General features: G+C 35.3%; 1 protein-coding gene across 31 annotated transcripts in view; it reads left to right on the forward strand.

Moving 5' to 3' along the window:
- ARB2A (ARB2 cotranscriptional regulator A) overlaps positions 1-14,679 on the forward strand; it is a 383,076-nt gene that overhangs the window by 60,625 nt on the left and 307,772 nt on the right. The window lies entirely within an intron of this gene.

Genomic DNA, 14,679 nt, shown 5'->3' on the forward strand with positions numbered 1-14,679 from the left:
TGCTGCTTTATTACTGCTAGAAACCCACCATTTCTTTCTATCCTGTTTAACAGCTTTCCATCCACAGAAACAAGGGTGATATGTATCTGTACACCGCACACTATGACATGACAGGTATGCAGCAGCTGTATTTTGTCCCTCATAGCCAGGAACCTTTCTAAGCTTTCTGTCTTTAAGGCTTACAGTTACACAGAGATCAGTCTGCTAGGAGTTGTATATTGCATGATTTGATGACCCAGCAGGAAGCAATTTCTGGAAATTCCTTCCCAAATGATATCCTTTGTAGTAGATGTAACCTGAAAAATAAGAATCAGAAGATGCTGGTCTATTACTAGAGTTCCATTCATTCATCAACAGTTGGTCCTATTCATCATCATAGTGAATGACCAAAATGTCTCCAATTTGATGCTACTCAGGTTAGATCTTCTCAGGTTCCAAAGCAGAGGCAGTCGGCTAACATACAGCTTCACCCCTTTGGACACCTGGTATAATTGTTCTGTTATTCTCTTGCTCTGAGCTTATCTTAAGGCATCAGTGTAGTGTTGTATTTCCTTCATTGCAGATCTGTTTATTCATTCATTTACCTTTAGCTACTATTCCTTCTCATTTTTATTTGTTACTGATTTTAACCAAACCATTCCACCTTTGGAAGGGACTTCAGGTTCATCTACAGTGCTGGCTCAGTTTGCTGGCAGCAATATGAGTATAGTAAGTACATTCCTATTCATATAGGGTAGGGTTCACAGATAGAGAACTAGTGGGCTATTTTGGCCAGTAGACAATACAGCTGTAGGTACTGTCAACCTCAATTTTGCCAGATGGGATGAAGGCATAATCTGTCTCATTAGGCTCTTAGGTATTCTGGCATAAAGGTTTACAGCTGTAATTATAGTTTCTTGCTTTGAGATTATCCCTGATTCCAGCACCCATAGTTCAGGTCCTGGTCCTGGAACTATTTCGTAAAGTAGGGAACGAGTGTTAGGGTGATGTGGGGAAGAATCGTCTAGTCATACCAGCATCCACTCCAACCCCATCTTCCTCAGATCCTTTGCGAAAGCAGAGGAGTCTGTCTTGTGGGGAGCCTCTCTGGTCCCCGTCAGGTTGAGTGTGGGCACACACTTGTGAGGGTCTACAAGCCAGTCCTTCTTGCCTTTATTTCTACCCATTTTTGATCACAAATGATCTATTGCCTGTTCCAGTTTTCTACAAACCACTACTCTGAGGATGATAAGCAACATGGTATATCCATCTGATGTGTTGTTTCCTCACCCATCGTTGGAGACTATGTACCATAAAATGCAGTTTTTGACCTGAAAAAAATATAACTTGGCTTTCTAAATTGGTACAGTATTTTTTTGCTTCAGTCCTTTTATTGTGTTTTGAGTGTTTGCATCTACCTGCATCTACCACCAGGTATGCAAAGCTCAGTTCAGAGTGTCTGTACCTGTCACAACCATTGTAGACTCCTGGGGCTACAAGCAGTGGTCCAGTATAGTTCACTTGCCAGCTGTGTGGGGGATCTTCCCTGTAGGAGCTGTGCCCCATGCCTGTTTGCAGTCTGTCTTTCTCATCACTGAGTAGGACAGTCCTTGGCATTTTGTGCCTGAGAGGGTGCAAGAGGAGTAAGCTGCTGATCAGCCTCTGTTGCATGGCTGCAGCTTCTCCATACATTTTATGAACCAAAGTGGCAACCTTGAGTGAGCATACTAAGGTATCCACTTGTTGGTTCCTGTCACCTTCTGATTCTCTTGATGGGTGTCAACATGTCCTACTTGAATTAGAGTCCCTTAAATTCCCATAGGGTCATGCCCCTTACTCATGGGCGGCACTCATGGGCTTTTGCCAGAGGCTCTGGTCTGCACTTCTGTATTACCTTAATAGTTCACTTTTGCATTGTCCATCTGCCTTACCTTATCACCAAGCCATTCACTACCATCCATGAGTCAGAATACACACAAACTTCAGGGTTCTTATCATTATCTAATTCTTCTGTTACTGAAGGGATAAAAGCATGCAATTCAGCCCACTGCTCAGATTTATTCGTATCTTCTTCAGTCAGAGATTTTTCCATCAGTTGGTTATAGTGGGGCAGCTTTACAAACAGGATACTTGTCCATCACATTGGAACTGCTGTCTGTAAATCAGGCAGCTTTTTGTTTGTCAACTCGGGGCTGTTAATAGGGCCCTACCCATGTGGCACTAGGTCTGGTAGTTCTCCAGGTCGCTCCATAGTTGGTCCTAAGGGAAAAGAGGCTATCTGCTCATAAATATGATGAGTACCTCCTTGTTTTCCTGTGGTAGGTGTTCCTGTATAAAACATTTCCACTTTACTATGGAAGTTTTCTTGGCACTGTCTTCCTTATTAGAACATTTCTCTGACATTACACAAAACATTATGAGTATCTCAGATCTCAAGATTATTTCCTTCAGTTGTAGAGGCAGTTTCAATTAATGACCAATAACAAACTAATGTCTCTCAAACAACATGTACTATGTTGATGCATCTGGACATTTTCTTCTCCAAAACCTTAGCAGTCACTGCTGGGCAGCACTCGTGGGCTTTTGCCATAAGTTCAAGTCTGTATGAGTTCAAGTTGCAAACACTTTCAAAATGATATCTAAGCATGGATTATAAGAGCCCAAATGTATTGACTGGGCTACTATGGCCTTTTGTTATTCAGACATAGCCTGTTCAGCCCTCCACTTAAATATGACCTTCTTTCAGGTAGTTTTTTGGATAGGAGCTAGCAGTATTCCCAGATATAGAATATGGGCCCTGATCACAACAATCACCAACTAAGTATTGTACTTCTCGCCTGGTTTCTAGGGAGGCTATGACAGCTATCTATTCTTAGTTGCCTGTGGGATGTCACCTGTGGCTCCTGTCTAATTTATTCCTCAAAACTTTAACGTTTGAGCAGGCCCTTGGATCTTTGCTGAATTTACCAACCAAATCATTAACCAAATAATGATAGTAAACTGGTGAATTCAGATAATCCTGTGGCAAGACAGCAAATGTATATTAGGATCCTTCTCACATGAAGGCAAGTGGTGGTTGAGTCTTTTCTGATATCAAGAAAAAGGCACTTGAAAGATCAAAAAAATAATAATGCCTTTCTTTAGATAATATTGAAAGACTGCTGCCCTGTTTTTGATTTGTAGAAAGGGAGGATGATAGAGAAATATGTAATTTTTCTCATGAGCTTCGTTAGCTGGGTAGAAGAACAAAAAAGATACATAAAATTGTAACTCTCTTGTAAAAAGCTAGAACATTTAATTGCTAAAGTCAGATGGGAAGTAGTTATTTGTTTAATAACCAGTGAGAGTAAGACAGCAGTGTGAGTTGGTTACAGATAAGTTGATCATTTGTTCTGAGACTGAGCCTACTTAGTAATTGGAAATAAGCAGTTACACACACACACACACACACATATATCTTTTAACGAAGACACAGACTTATCCAATGAAAGATTTTCTAGGATTTTCTCAATCAGTGTTTATAAACTTAATGAGAGAACAATTTTCAACTAAAGTAGGCAGTTAGTATTTAGGTAAGATTTCCAAAAGAGACTCGGCCTGAGCTGTGGTGGTATTCTTGTTTAGCATTGTAGCCCTGCATGACAGGTGACTGTCACTTTTCAGCAACCATTTGTTAAGAGTCGTGTTATTGCGTCTTGTCAGTAACCCATATGTGTGCTGCATAGAGCAACAGACTGGAGACACAAGGCCTCAACCTGCTGAAGTGGGTGTCCACTCCTCCACGCTCAGCTTTTATAGAGTGTGCTAAAGTTAAGTGTTTTATTAAAGTACAAGTAGACTCAATTTGCATACATTTGTGATAAATTTTAAAGGAAAAGAATTCATTGTATATTACCTGAGTGCATCATTTTGTACTTTTTAAAATATTTTTTCTGTGATTTTGCCCTTATTATTAAAAGTGATCTCTGAAGCAGTTTTATTTACAAAATGTCATCTATATGTAGATCTTTAGGACCTAACCTGTTTTATGAGTAGGCTGTTACCTATATTAAATGTGAACTGCAAGTCAATGCCCCTGTCTTGTCCACTCTGACCCTTTATACCTAGTAAGTTGTTTCATCTCAGTGTGATGATAAAGGGTGTGTATGTTAGCTACTGGAAGCAGGAATGAGGAGTAAGTATTCTTGCATAAACTTTGTGATTATTAATATGTTTGATACTCTTTTCTTAATTGCTACAGAGTTACCCAAACAATCATAATGGCATCATAGGTTTTAGAATAATATGTAATGTGCATGTAAATAGTTCTGTGGGAAATAACAAAAAGAAGTTCGACTCTCTTCTCTTTTCTCTTTTATTGTGTTTTGATGTGTGCAGATATGCTATGACCCATCTTTTCTCAATTGTCTGCTCTCTTCGTCTTTCATCTTACTTTCTCGACTGCCTTTTCCAGTCAGCATTTAAACATGCATAAGTCTCTCCCATCTTAATGATTTTTAGTCCTGGTTTTGTTTGCTCACTTAGCAACATTTGATGTTGTGACTTCTTTCTTGTCAAAATATTGTCTTAACTGTGCTCTTATGTTGCGATATTCTGTGGTTTTCTTATCTATGTGAACGCTCATTCTCCATCTCCTTTACAACTTCTTTTACTTTTATCAACCCTTCAATGTTAGGTTTGTTGGGGTTCAGTTTTCAGTCTTTGTTTTTCTCTATTCATTCTCCCTCAGTGAACGAATCTACTGCCATAGCTTCTAACACCATCTCTGTGCTATTTGACTCTAAGTCCTAATTTACATCCTTATCTTCTTGTGCTGTGCACTGGACATCTTCACTTGGGTATTTCATTAAGCTCCTCACACTCTAGATGTGCAAAACTGAAGTGATCATCTTTCCACTCTTCAGGAACCATGTTCCTATGTATCACTTATATATGTAGTCACTGAGACTAGCTACCTAGGAGTTAAGCTTGAGTTCCTCCTCCCCCTCAATTTGTACAGCTCATCACTCTTCCTAGTTTCCCACTGACTTTCCTGTAATCCTCTCCATCCGTGTTGAGTCCACCTTAGTCCAGTCTCCTTTTCTTTGTTCATTCATTTATTCATTCATTTAATTAGTCATTAACTTAACACATATTTGTTGACTGTCTGCTCTATGCCAAGCAGTGTCCTACGTGCTGAGGTCACACAGTTACAAAAGAGATATCCCTGCCCTTGTGGAGATCACATTCTTATGGGGAAGGGGGAGACAGATAATAAACAAAATAAGTGAGTAAAATAAGTAGTATTTAGATGGTGGTAGTGCTTTGGAAAAAAATTAAAGCCATGTGTCAGGATGAGTTGACCAATGGAAAGAGTATATATAGAGAAAAAACTCCAAGCACTGGGCCCAGGAGCACTTCAGCATTAAGAAACTGAAGAGGTGAGGAATCAGCAGTGGAAACTAAAAAGAACAGGCCATTGAGGCAGGAAGAAAACCATGAGACTGTGATGTCCTTAAAGCCATGTGAAGAATATATTTCAAGGAGAAGGAATGATGATTTCTGTAGGTTCGGTCACATGGAGATCAGTGAAGGCGCTCTGGTTGGAGTTCTCCTAACTTATTTCCCTGGCTAAGTGTAATTCTTGCCAGCTCTGCTCTGAAGCCAAAATGTTGTTCCAGAGTTACAAACTTTATTATCTTCTATATCTCAATGATTTTAGGATAAAAGTCAAACTACTTCGTTTGGCCTACAAGGCCTGAACTGCCCTGCGTAGCTTCATTTTCCTCTGTCATATTCTACACTCAAGGCATTATGAACTTCAAGAGTTATTTGAAGCTATTTTTCTCACAGCCTTAGTATGACCTCTCTTCTTTGCATGAAACACTTCTTCCCTCCTTCATCTATCTAACTGCTACTCATCCTTCAGGGAATACCTTCAATGTCACTTCTTCATGGAGACCTTCTCTGATCCAGATTCTCAGAGATTCCAGTATTCACTGTCATAACTCATATCACCCTTTTTTTGTTGAGTTTAATGTTTGGCTCCCTTAGATACTTCTTTCTCTCTAAACTGTAAGCTAAATGCGTTCAGAGGCTCTGTTCTTTTGGTTTACAACATTATTCCTGGTACCCAGCACAGAGCCTGGCACAGGACTGGAACTCAGTAATATTTTTTGATTGAATATTGAATAAAATGACAATATGATATTTTTGTTCAGTTCATTATGAGATTTGAAGCATTTTTCCTGTTGTGACTTCAGACGTGTATTTTTGTGTAAAATGAGAGGGTTTGGCATTACAGTAGCAGTAAATCCATTTTTTAAAAGTCTGTATTTGATATAAAAGTCTTATAGGGAAAAATATCCACAAAATCCAAAGAGTGTGAGGTTGAGAGATAAGGTTTAATGTATTTCTACGTTTGTATAGACTGGAAAAGAGAAGACTCCAGAATACTTGATCATAGTTTATAGATCCCTTCAAGGTAACACTATAAATGAAGGAAGGGAATTACTATATTCTCTGAAGATTGTGAGGAAGCAGCAGTTGCCTGAAGCTAAGGAAAGAAAAGTTTAAGGTGAAGAGGCATAGAAAAAGTTCTCTGCTTATATACTGAGACAGTTTATGGACCATGGAATAGCCTCAGAAGCACTCAGAGCAGTGAATTTTGAAGGTGCCGTATTCAAGAAATAATTAGCTGTAGCCTTAGGCGGGTACTACTCTGTCTTTGTGATATTCTGAAGGACTGAACATACTTCATTTACTTTATATTCAGAACTTATGCTATGCTGCATGGCTTTTAAGGTTTCTTGTACAGATTTCAGATATGACTAAATAGAGCAAGAGAAAGGTAAATGACTTGCCTAAGAACATTTAGTGCGTTATTACTTGATCCCATGTTCATGGTTCTTACTGCTTTCCAGTATCGTACATTGGAAACTTTGATCCAACAGTATATTCATGAGGAATTTCTTAGTATCTTAGACCTAGTATTATGGTGATATAATACACAATTTTTATTTTAATATCATTAGATTTTATTTTTAAAAATATTTAGGCCAAACTATTCTTTATAATGCTCTAAATCAGAATTTTGAGCATGGTAAATTCTTTCTATGAAGTAAGTTGAGCATTTAGGAAGATCATCACTTTTTTTCCTTCAAAGTAATTTTTAATAAGTTCTATAGTTTATTAAAGGATAATTTTGGGATTGTAGTATTTACAATCTGATTTAGGGTACTGATTTTTTTGTTTAGAATTTTACTGGGATTATAATGGTTTATAACATTGTATAATTTTGGGTGTACTTAACATACTGATTTTTAAGAGTTCTTCAAGAAAACCTAGCTGATTTGCCATTTTAAAGTTACACAGGTAATATGCTACATTTTCTTATTTGGAAATAACTGACTTATTGGTACAAATTTGTACACTGACATACTCTCTGCTTTGTTATGTTGTTTGTCATACTGTGAACATTATATATTGTCGTCTGAGACATTGTCTGTGTCATCCCTTTCACCTGGTCTGCTCCTCTTCCTGTCACACAAACTACACCATTTTCTTCTTCAAAATCTCTGTCATGACCTATATTTTTTATTTTCATGTGATTACTTTTATTGGGAAAGGTGGTGGGATTCCCTGACATAATCTCCTTTTTGGGTTCTAGGCTATTCTAAGTAATTGCCATTTTACGTGAAACTTACTTTCTTTGGTCAACAGATTGTTCTCTAAAGTATTTAATAAAAGCCTGTAGTCCTTAGGTATTAAATTGTCTGATACAAATCAATTATATAGTAGACACTCTATTTACAAACTTCTAACTGATTTCTTACTAACTTGTTGAATGACTGATTCACATTGAATGTTGTGGTTAGCATAGGACATTCTCTATGAATGAATGAATTCTCAGCCTCCAGCTGAGTTTATTCCCAAACTTGTTTATTCCTGTTATATTTTTTATTATAATTCTCAACCAATGGAAACTGAAAGAAAAGAAAAAGAATTGTTATGTTTATGAAAACAGAGTTGAATAATTTGGAAAGATTAAAGGCAAGTACTGAAAGAAATTGCTGTCAAATTAGATATGAATGTAATAACTATAAGAGATTGTATGTGTGTTTGTGTGTGTGTGTGTGTGTGTGTGTAGGGAGTTATAAACTCTCAAGAAATTTCCACTTATTGTGTGTGTGTGTGTGTGTGTGTGTGTGTGTAGGGAGTTATAAACTCTCAAGAAATTTCCACTTATTGCTTTGCAAGTGTTTCTTAAATGTTTTAAATGTGCTCAATCCACTTTAAAGAAAGTAAACTAGAAATCATAGATAATGCATAATGGATATGACATATGTAAGAAAAACAAATATTCCATAATTCCAGGCAGTAGAATAATACTCAAAAGAAAGGCCTTGGTTCTGTGACAGAAGATTGGTAAATGAATGAATGTTTGTATTTCTAAAAGTGTATGAGACTTTCACTCCCAGCCAAAATACAGAATAACAGGGAATGAATTTTTCCTCTGGTTTAAATAAGTAAAAAGAGAGAAAATATATGAAACAATAATTTTCTGACATTGCACAATAGCTCACTGCCTGTAGAGATGCCCCAGGCTACGGTACAGGGAGGAGAAACCCAAACATAGTCTGGAGGTGTCCCTGAGTTGATGAGATAGAGCAAGGAATTTGAGGAGGCCAAGCTGGCTAGGATTTGCTCAAATTTGTGGGGCAGTATCCTGGAGAGGAGAGAGCTGCACAGAAGCAAAAAGAGAAACTGCTCTGGAGCTCTGTAGCGGGTTTTCTCTGAGTTTTTGGCTGAATATTGGTCAGTACATGCATGTGAGTAATCTACTAAAACTAAAATGCGCGCCTTAGTGATTGAAAGACAGGGAATAAACCACTGGAAAGAATATCAGGGCAGAAGACTGGCAGAATTATCTCTGAAGCTTTCCTTGGGCCAGGAATAGTTTGTGTTTCCACCACCCAGAGCGAAATGATCTCCTAACACATGGGACATTGGGTATTCCTCAGAAGAGTATTGCCTTACTACCAAAATCAAATTAACTCTAGACTAAAGCCTATTCAGGAATCGCTCCAATAAAGCTTAAAACCATCTTCACAAAGGCCAAACTGTATTGAAGTAATTTAACTGCATTCCACAATCCCAGAATAAAGCCTCAGAATATTTTATGGCATACAATAAAATCCAGCAACCAACATAAAATTCAGTGTTTGGCATCCAATCAAAATTACCAGGCATGCACAAAAGTAGTAGGATATGACCTTTTAACCAGAATAAAAATGAATCAATACAAACAAATCCAAAATGATACATAGGATAGATTTAGTAGATGAAAACATTAGAACAGCTATTATAAATGTACTCCATAGTTCAAGCAGATAGAGAAATGCATGAGCATGATGAGGAGGAAAACAAAAGATATAACAAAGATTCCAACTGAGTTTGTAGAGGTGAAAAGAACAATATGTGATTTGAAAAATACACTGGATGAAATTAGTAGCAGATTTGACACTGCAGAAATAAAGATAAGTGAACTTAAAGCAGGACAATGGAAACTACCCAAAATGAAACAGAAAAAAAGAAAAGACTGAAATGAAAAGGACAGAACTGTGGGACATTATTAAGAGGGCTTAGATATTTGTATTTAGAGTCCCAGGAGAGGAAATGGGTGACAGAAAAAATATTTGAAGAAATAATGATTGAAGAATTTGCAAATTTTATGAAAAATATAAATTCATAGACCTAAGAAGCACAATGAACCCCGAACAGAGAAAACATGAAGAAAATCACATAGAGGTACAATGTAATGAAGTTGTTAAAAGGTAGTGATAAAGAGAAATTCTTAAAAGCAAATAGAGGAAAAAGGACACCTTACATTTAGCAGAATAAAGATAACAGTGACAGGAGACTTCTCATCAGAAATAGTGCAAACAAGCAGATTGTGGAGTGACCACTTTAACGTTCTGAAAGAGGCAACCTTGAGTTCTGTGACCAGCAAAATTATTGTTTGAAACTGAAGGCAAAATAAGTTTTCAGGCATATAAAAGCTGAAGTAATTCATCAGCATTGACAATTACTACATGAAATGTTAAAGGAATTCCTTCTGGCAGAAGGAAAAATTATACCAGATGGAAATCTGGACTTACAAAAAAAGAATGATGAGCATAGAAAATGTTAAATATGTGGGTAAATGTAAGTTTGTTTTTATAGTTAAAAAATGTCCTTAAAAGATAGTTGATAGAATTAAAATGGACAAAAGGTCTGAATAAACATTTTTGAATAGAGGATTACAAAAGGCCAATAAGCACATGAAAAGATGCTCAACATCATTAGTCATTAGGGAAATACAAATCAAAACCATGAGATCTTAATTCATACCCACTAACATGGTTATAATAAAATAGAAAGATAGTAACAGGTGTTGGTAAAGATGTTGGAGAAATCAGATCCGTTATACATTGTTGGTGGGATTGTAAAATAGTGAAGCCACTTTGAAAAATAGTCTGACAGTTCTTCAATATGTTAAACCATATGACCATAGAGTTACTATAGGACCCAGAAATTCCAGTCCCAAGTGTATATTTAAGAGAATTGAAAACATGTCTACACAAAAACCTGTATGCAAATATTCGTAGTTTTATTCATAATAGCCAAAAAGTAGTAACGACCCAAATGTCCAACTGATGAATGGATAAACAAAGTGTGGTGTATCCATACAATGAAATATTATTTGGCAGTAAATAATGAAGTACTGATACCAGCTAGAATGTGGATGAACCTTGAGAACATTATGCAAGTGAAAGACCCAGGCACAAAAACCACATACTGAATGATTCCAATATATGAAATGTTCAGAATAAGCAAATATATAGAAACGTAAAGTAGATTAGTCCTTGATAGGCATTAGGTGTAGGGGAAAATGGGGAGTGACTGCTAATGGATAGTGTTTCTTTTAGGGATGATGGAAATATTCTAAATGTAGATAGTGGTGTTGGTTTTACAATTCTGTGAATATACTAAGAACTACTGAATTGTACAGTTCAAAAGGATGAATTTTATCATCCTTTTGGTGTGGAATTGTATCAGTAAATCTCGTAACAAAAATAATTGACTTTTTAAACAAAAATAATTATAATGCATTATAGAGCTTAAATCATATATACAAATAAAGTGTATGACAATAGCAAAAGGCTGGGAAGGGAGAAATGAAAGTATTGTAAGTTTCTTCTACTATATGTGAAATGGTATACTATGAACATAGACTTTGATAACTTAAAAAATATATACAGTAATTTCTGGACCAACCTCTTTAAAAAAAAGGACACACAGAGGTTTAGCTCATAAACTAATAAGGGAGATAAAATGATATAACTAAATAAAAATCAGTATAAAAGAAGCCTGGAAAAGAGCAAAAAGGGAACAGGGAAGACATGAAAGAAGTAACAAGAAGTCAGATTTAAATTCAACAATATCAACAATCATTTCAACTGTAAATAGCCTAAAAAGCCCAATTAAAGGGCAGAGATGGTTGTATTGGATAAAAAAGAAAGGCTTGGCCATATGCTGTCTATAAAAACCCACTTTAAATATAAAGACACAAGGTATTACAATAAAAACATGGAAAAATGATACACCGTGTTAGCAATAATCAAGTGGAAGCTGGAACAGCTATATTAATATCAGACAAATTAGGTTCCAGAGCAAGGAATATTACTAGGGCTAAAGAAAGGTATTTAATCCTGAAGAAGACACAATAATCCTAAAAGTTTATGCACCTAATAACAGGCCTTCAAAATATGCAGAACCAAAACTGACAGCACTGAAAGAAGTAGATAAATCCAGTTACAGTTGGCGATTTCAGCACCCTTCTGAATAATTCGTAGAACAATTAGGTGAAAAATCGGTGAAGTTATAGAGCATTTGAACAACACTATTACTAAACATTATCGAATTGATATTTTTAGAACACCATCCAACAACATAAAAATACACCTTATTTTCAGGTGCACTCAGAACGTATACCAAAATAGACCATATTTTTGGCCATAATGCAAGTCAGCAAACTTAAAAGGATTCAAGTCATAAAAAGTGTGTTTTCTGACCATTTACAGTACATTCTCTCTAGTAGAGAGCTAAATGGAAAATCCAATTTTATTGTTTAAAACTAAACAATACAATGCTGAATAACACATCAGTCAAAGAAAATTCCAAAGAGAATTAGAAAATATATTGATTTACTGAAAATGGAAATACGGTATATCACAACTAATAGGGTGCAGCTAAAGCAATTCTTATAGGAACATTTATAACATTAAATGTTTATGTTTGAAAAGTAGAAGGATTTAAGATTGATGACCTAAGCTTCCACCTTAAAAAACTAGATGAAGAAGAGCAGATTAAATCTTAAGTAAAAGAAAGAAATAATAAAGACAAGAGTAGAAATGAATTAAATAGAAAACAGAAAAGCAATAAAGAAATAAATCAAAAACCAAAAGCTGGTTCTTTGATGTTACCAGAAAATTTGGTAAACCTCTAGCCAGAAGACACATGTTGACAAATCTAGGTGTAAGAGAGTGACTATCACTACATATCATACAGGCATTATAAGGAGAATAAAGGAATATTATGAATAACTTTGTGCCAATAAATTCAACAACTTAGATGACATGGGCAAAGTCCTTGAAAAACACAAACTGTAAAATCTCACTAAAGAAGAAATAGTTAACCCGAATAGGTTATTTGAACTATTTCTGTTAAACTAGTCTAGGTCTATAAACTGTTTCTATTAAAGAAATAGTTAAAAATCCTTTCTCAAAGAAAATTACAGACCCAGATAGTATCAGTGGTGAATTGTACCAAACACTGGAGAAATTATAGTTATGTTAATGTAGATTTTTAATCTTTTCTTTAAGATGGCTCTTTTCAATATGAGAAAAAATAATGTACTTAAAAATTTTTATATAAATGTAAAAGCAAAAAATAAGCTATACAATGTTTGCTTGCTTGTCTTGGTTGTCCTAAACCTTTTTTCAACATTTCAGTATAGTATTTTAGCTAGATCAAGAGAGATAATTTGTGGAATGATTCTGTATTAGTTTTATTGTTCATCAGAGTTATTGAATATGTAATGATTATCTCCTTTTAAAAATTTTTATTAGAGGGTCACATCAGGGTGAGATATTTCTTATTTGATGAGTTCTCAGAGTCTTGTTATCCAGACTTCTGTTCGTATACTGAGGAATTTTGAGTAGCAAAATCACAGAAAGAAATAATAGTAATGATGGTGTATTATTGGTTTATTGGTCCATTTATTGAAAGCTGGTGGGAGCGGTTCTTTTTTCAAATGTATGCATTTTTTTTTACTATACTAGTAAATATTACATTGTTTTGTATGCTAATACTTGATTCTGAATAATACCCTTTATTAATATTCTAAATAATTTTGGGAAAGATAAACTTTTTGAATGTGAACAGATGCATTTGCTATTATCCTCTGAAAGAGTCATATTTCTTGGGATTAAGGATTTATAAAGACAAATCTAATTTTGAGAGGCATAATACTTAATACGTGATCCTGACATTTCTTTCCAGAAATCAAATTAGTTTATTCTCAACATGCAAGTTTTCACAACCCTGTTAAAATGAGTTTATTCTCTGAACTTGTACAGAAACCTACATATTGCTAAAATGTTATCAAAAGACCTTTTAAAAAGTGCCAAGAAATGAATTATATATTTAGGTTTATTCTTAATACTAGCAGCAGGAAGAGCACATTGTGAGCTAAATTGGTTAATTGAAGTTGGAATCAGTACCACCTTTATACATAGATCATATACCAAAAGATAATTAAGAACTATATTAAGATAATTTTGAGGACCAATATGCTCCAAATATTTTTGTGTGGAGAAAAGCACACAGATATATTTTATAGAACATATAGTCGTATGGATTGACTTAACATTACTTGAAAGTGAAATTTTTGTTTATTATTAGCTGCAACTTAAAGGCAGTATACCTGAGTAACAGGATTTTTTTCCCCAGTGACAGAAAACTTCAAAATCTCATCTATTGAACAAATTGAAAGTGTAATGCACCACAGACTGCATAGGCAATGGTTTGACAGTCAAACTCTTCTAACAAAGTATGTCTACTCAAAGCAGCATAGGCAACATCTGGTAGCTTATCAGAAATGTCCACTCCCAGCTCTTACCCCAGACCTACTGAATCGAAATCTACATTTTAATACTACTTCCAAATGATTAATATGCACATTAAAATTTGAGAGGCGCCAAACAACTTCTTTTGGCCAGGTGTGAGCTTTTGAGGAGCTGTATTGCCTGGCCTTCTTTCCGAAAACATTTTTAGAAATTTTAACCTTCTTTATTCCCAAATATTTCTCATAACTTCTATCATTTCTTCAACTCTCGTCTCAGACTTCTAAAATTAGGTTGCTTTATAGCAATTTACAATCTCACTGGTGGATAAAAGGTGGCAGAGAAATACTTCTTCCTTTGTAGATTCTGGCCACAGACTAATTTAATTTATAGTGAGCATATACACTAGACCTTTGGTGTGGTGTGAATATAGGTTAATATTTAATTTCTTCATGTATTTCACTTAGAAAGTAGGAAACTTTTATATTTTATAGTAATTCAGTTGTTTACTTACATAATACTTACATCTTAACTTTCTCTGAAGTCTTCTGTC

This window comes from Equus caballus, chromosome 14 (genome assembly GCF_041296265.1).
Source record: "Equus caballus isolate H_3958 breed thoroughbred chromosome 14, TB-T2T, whole genome shotgun sequence".
NCBI lineage: Eukaryota > Metazoa > Chordata > Mammalia > Perissodactyla > Equidae > Equus > Equus caballus.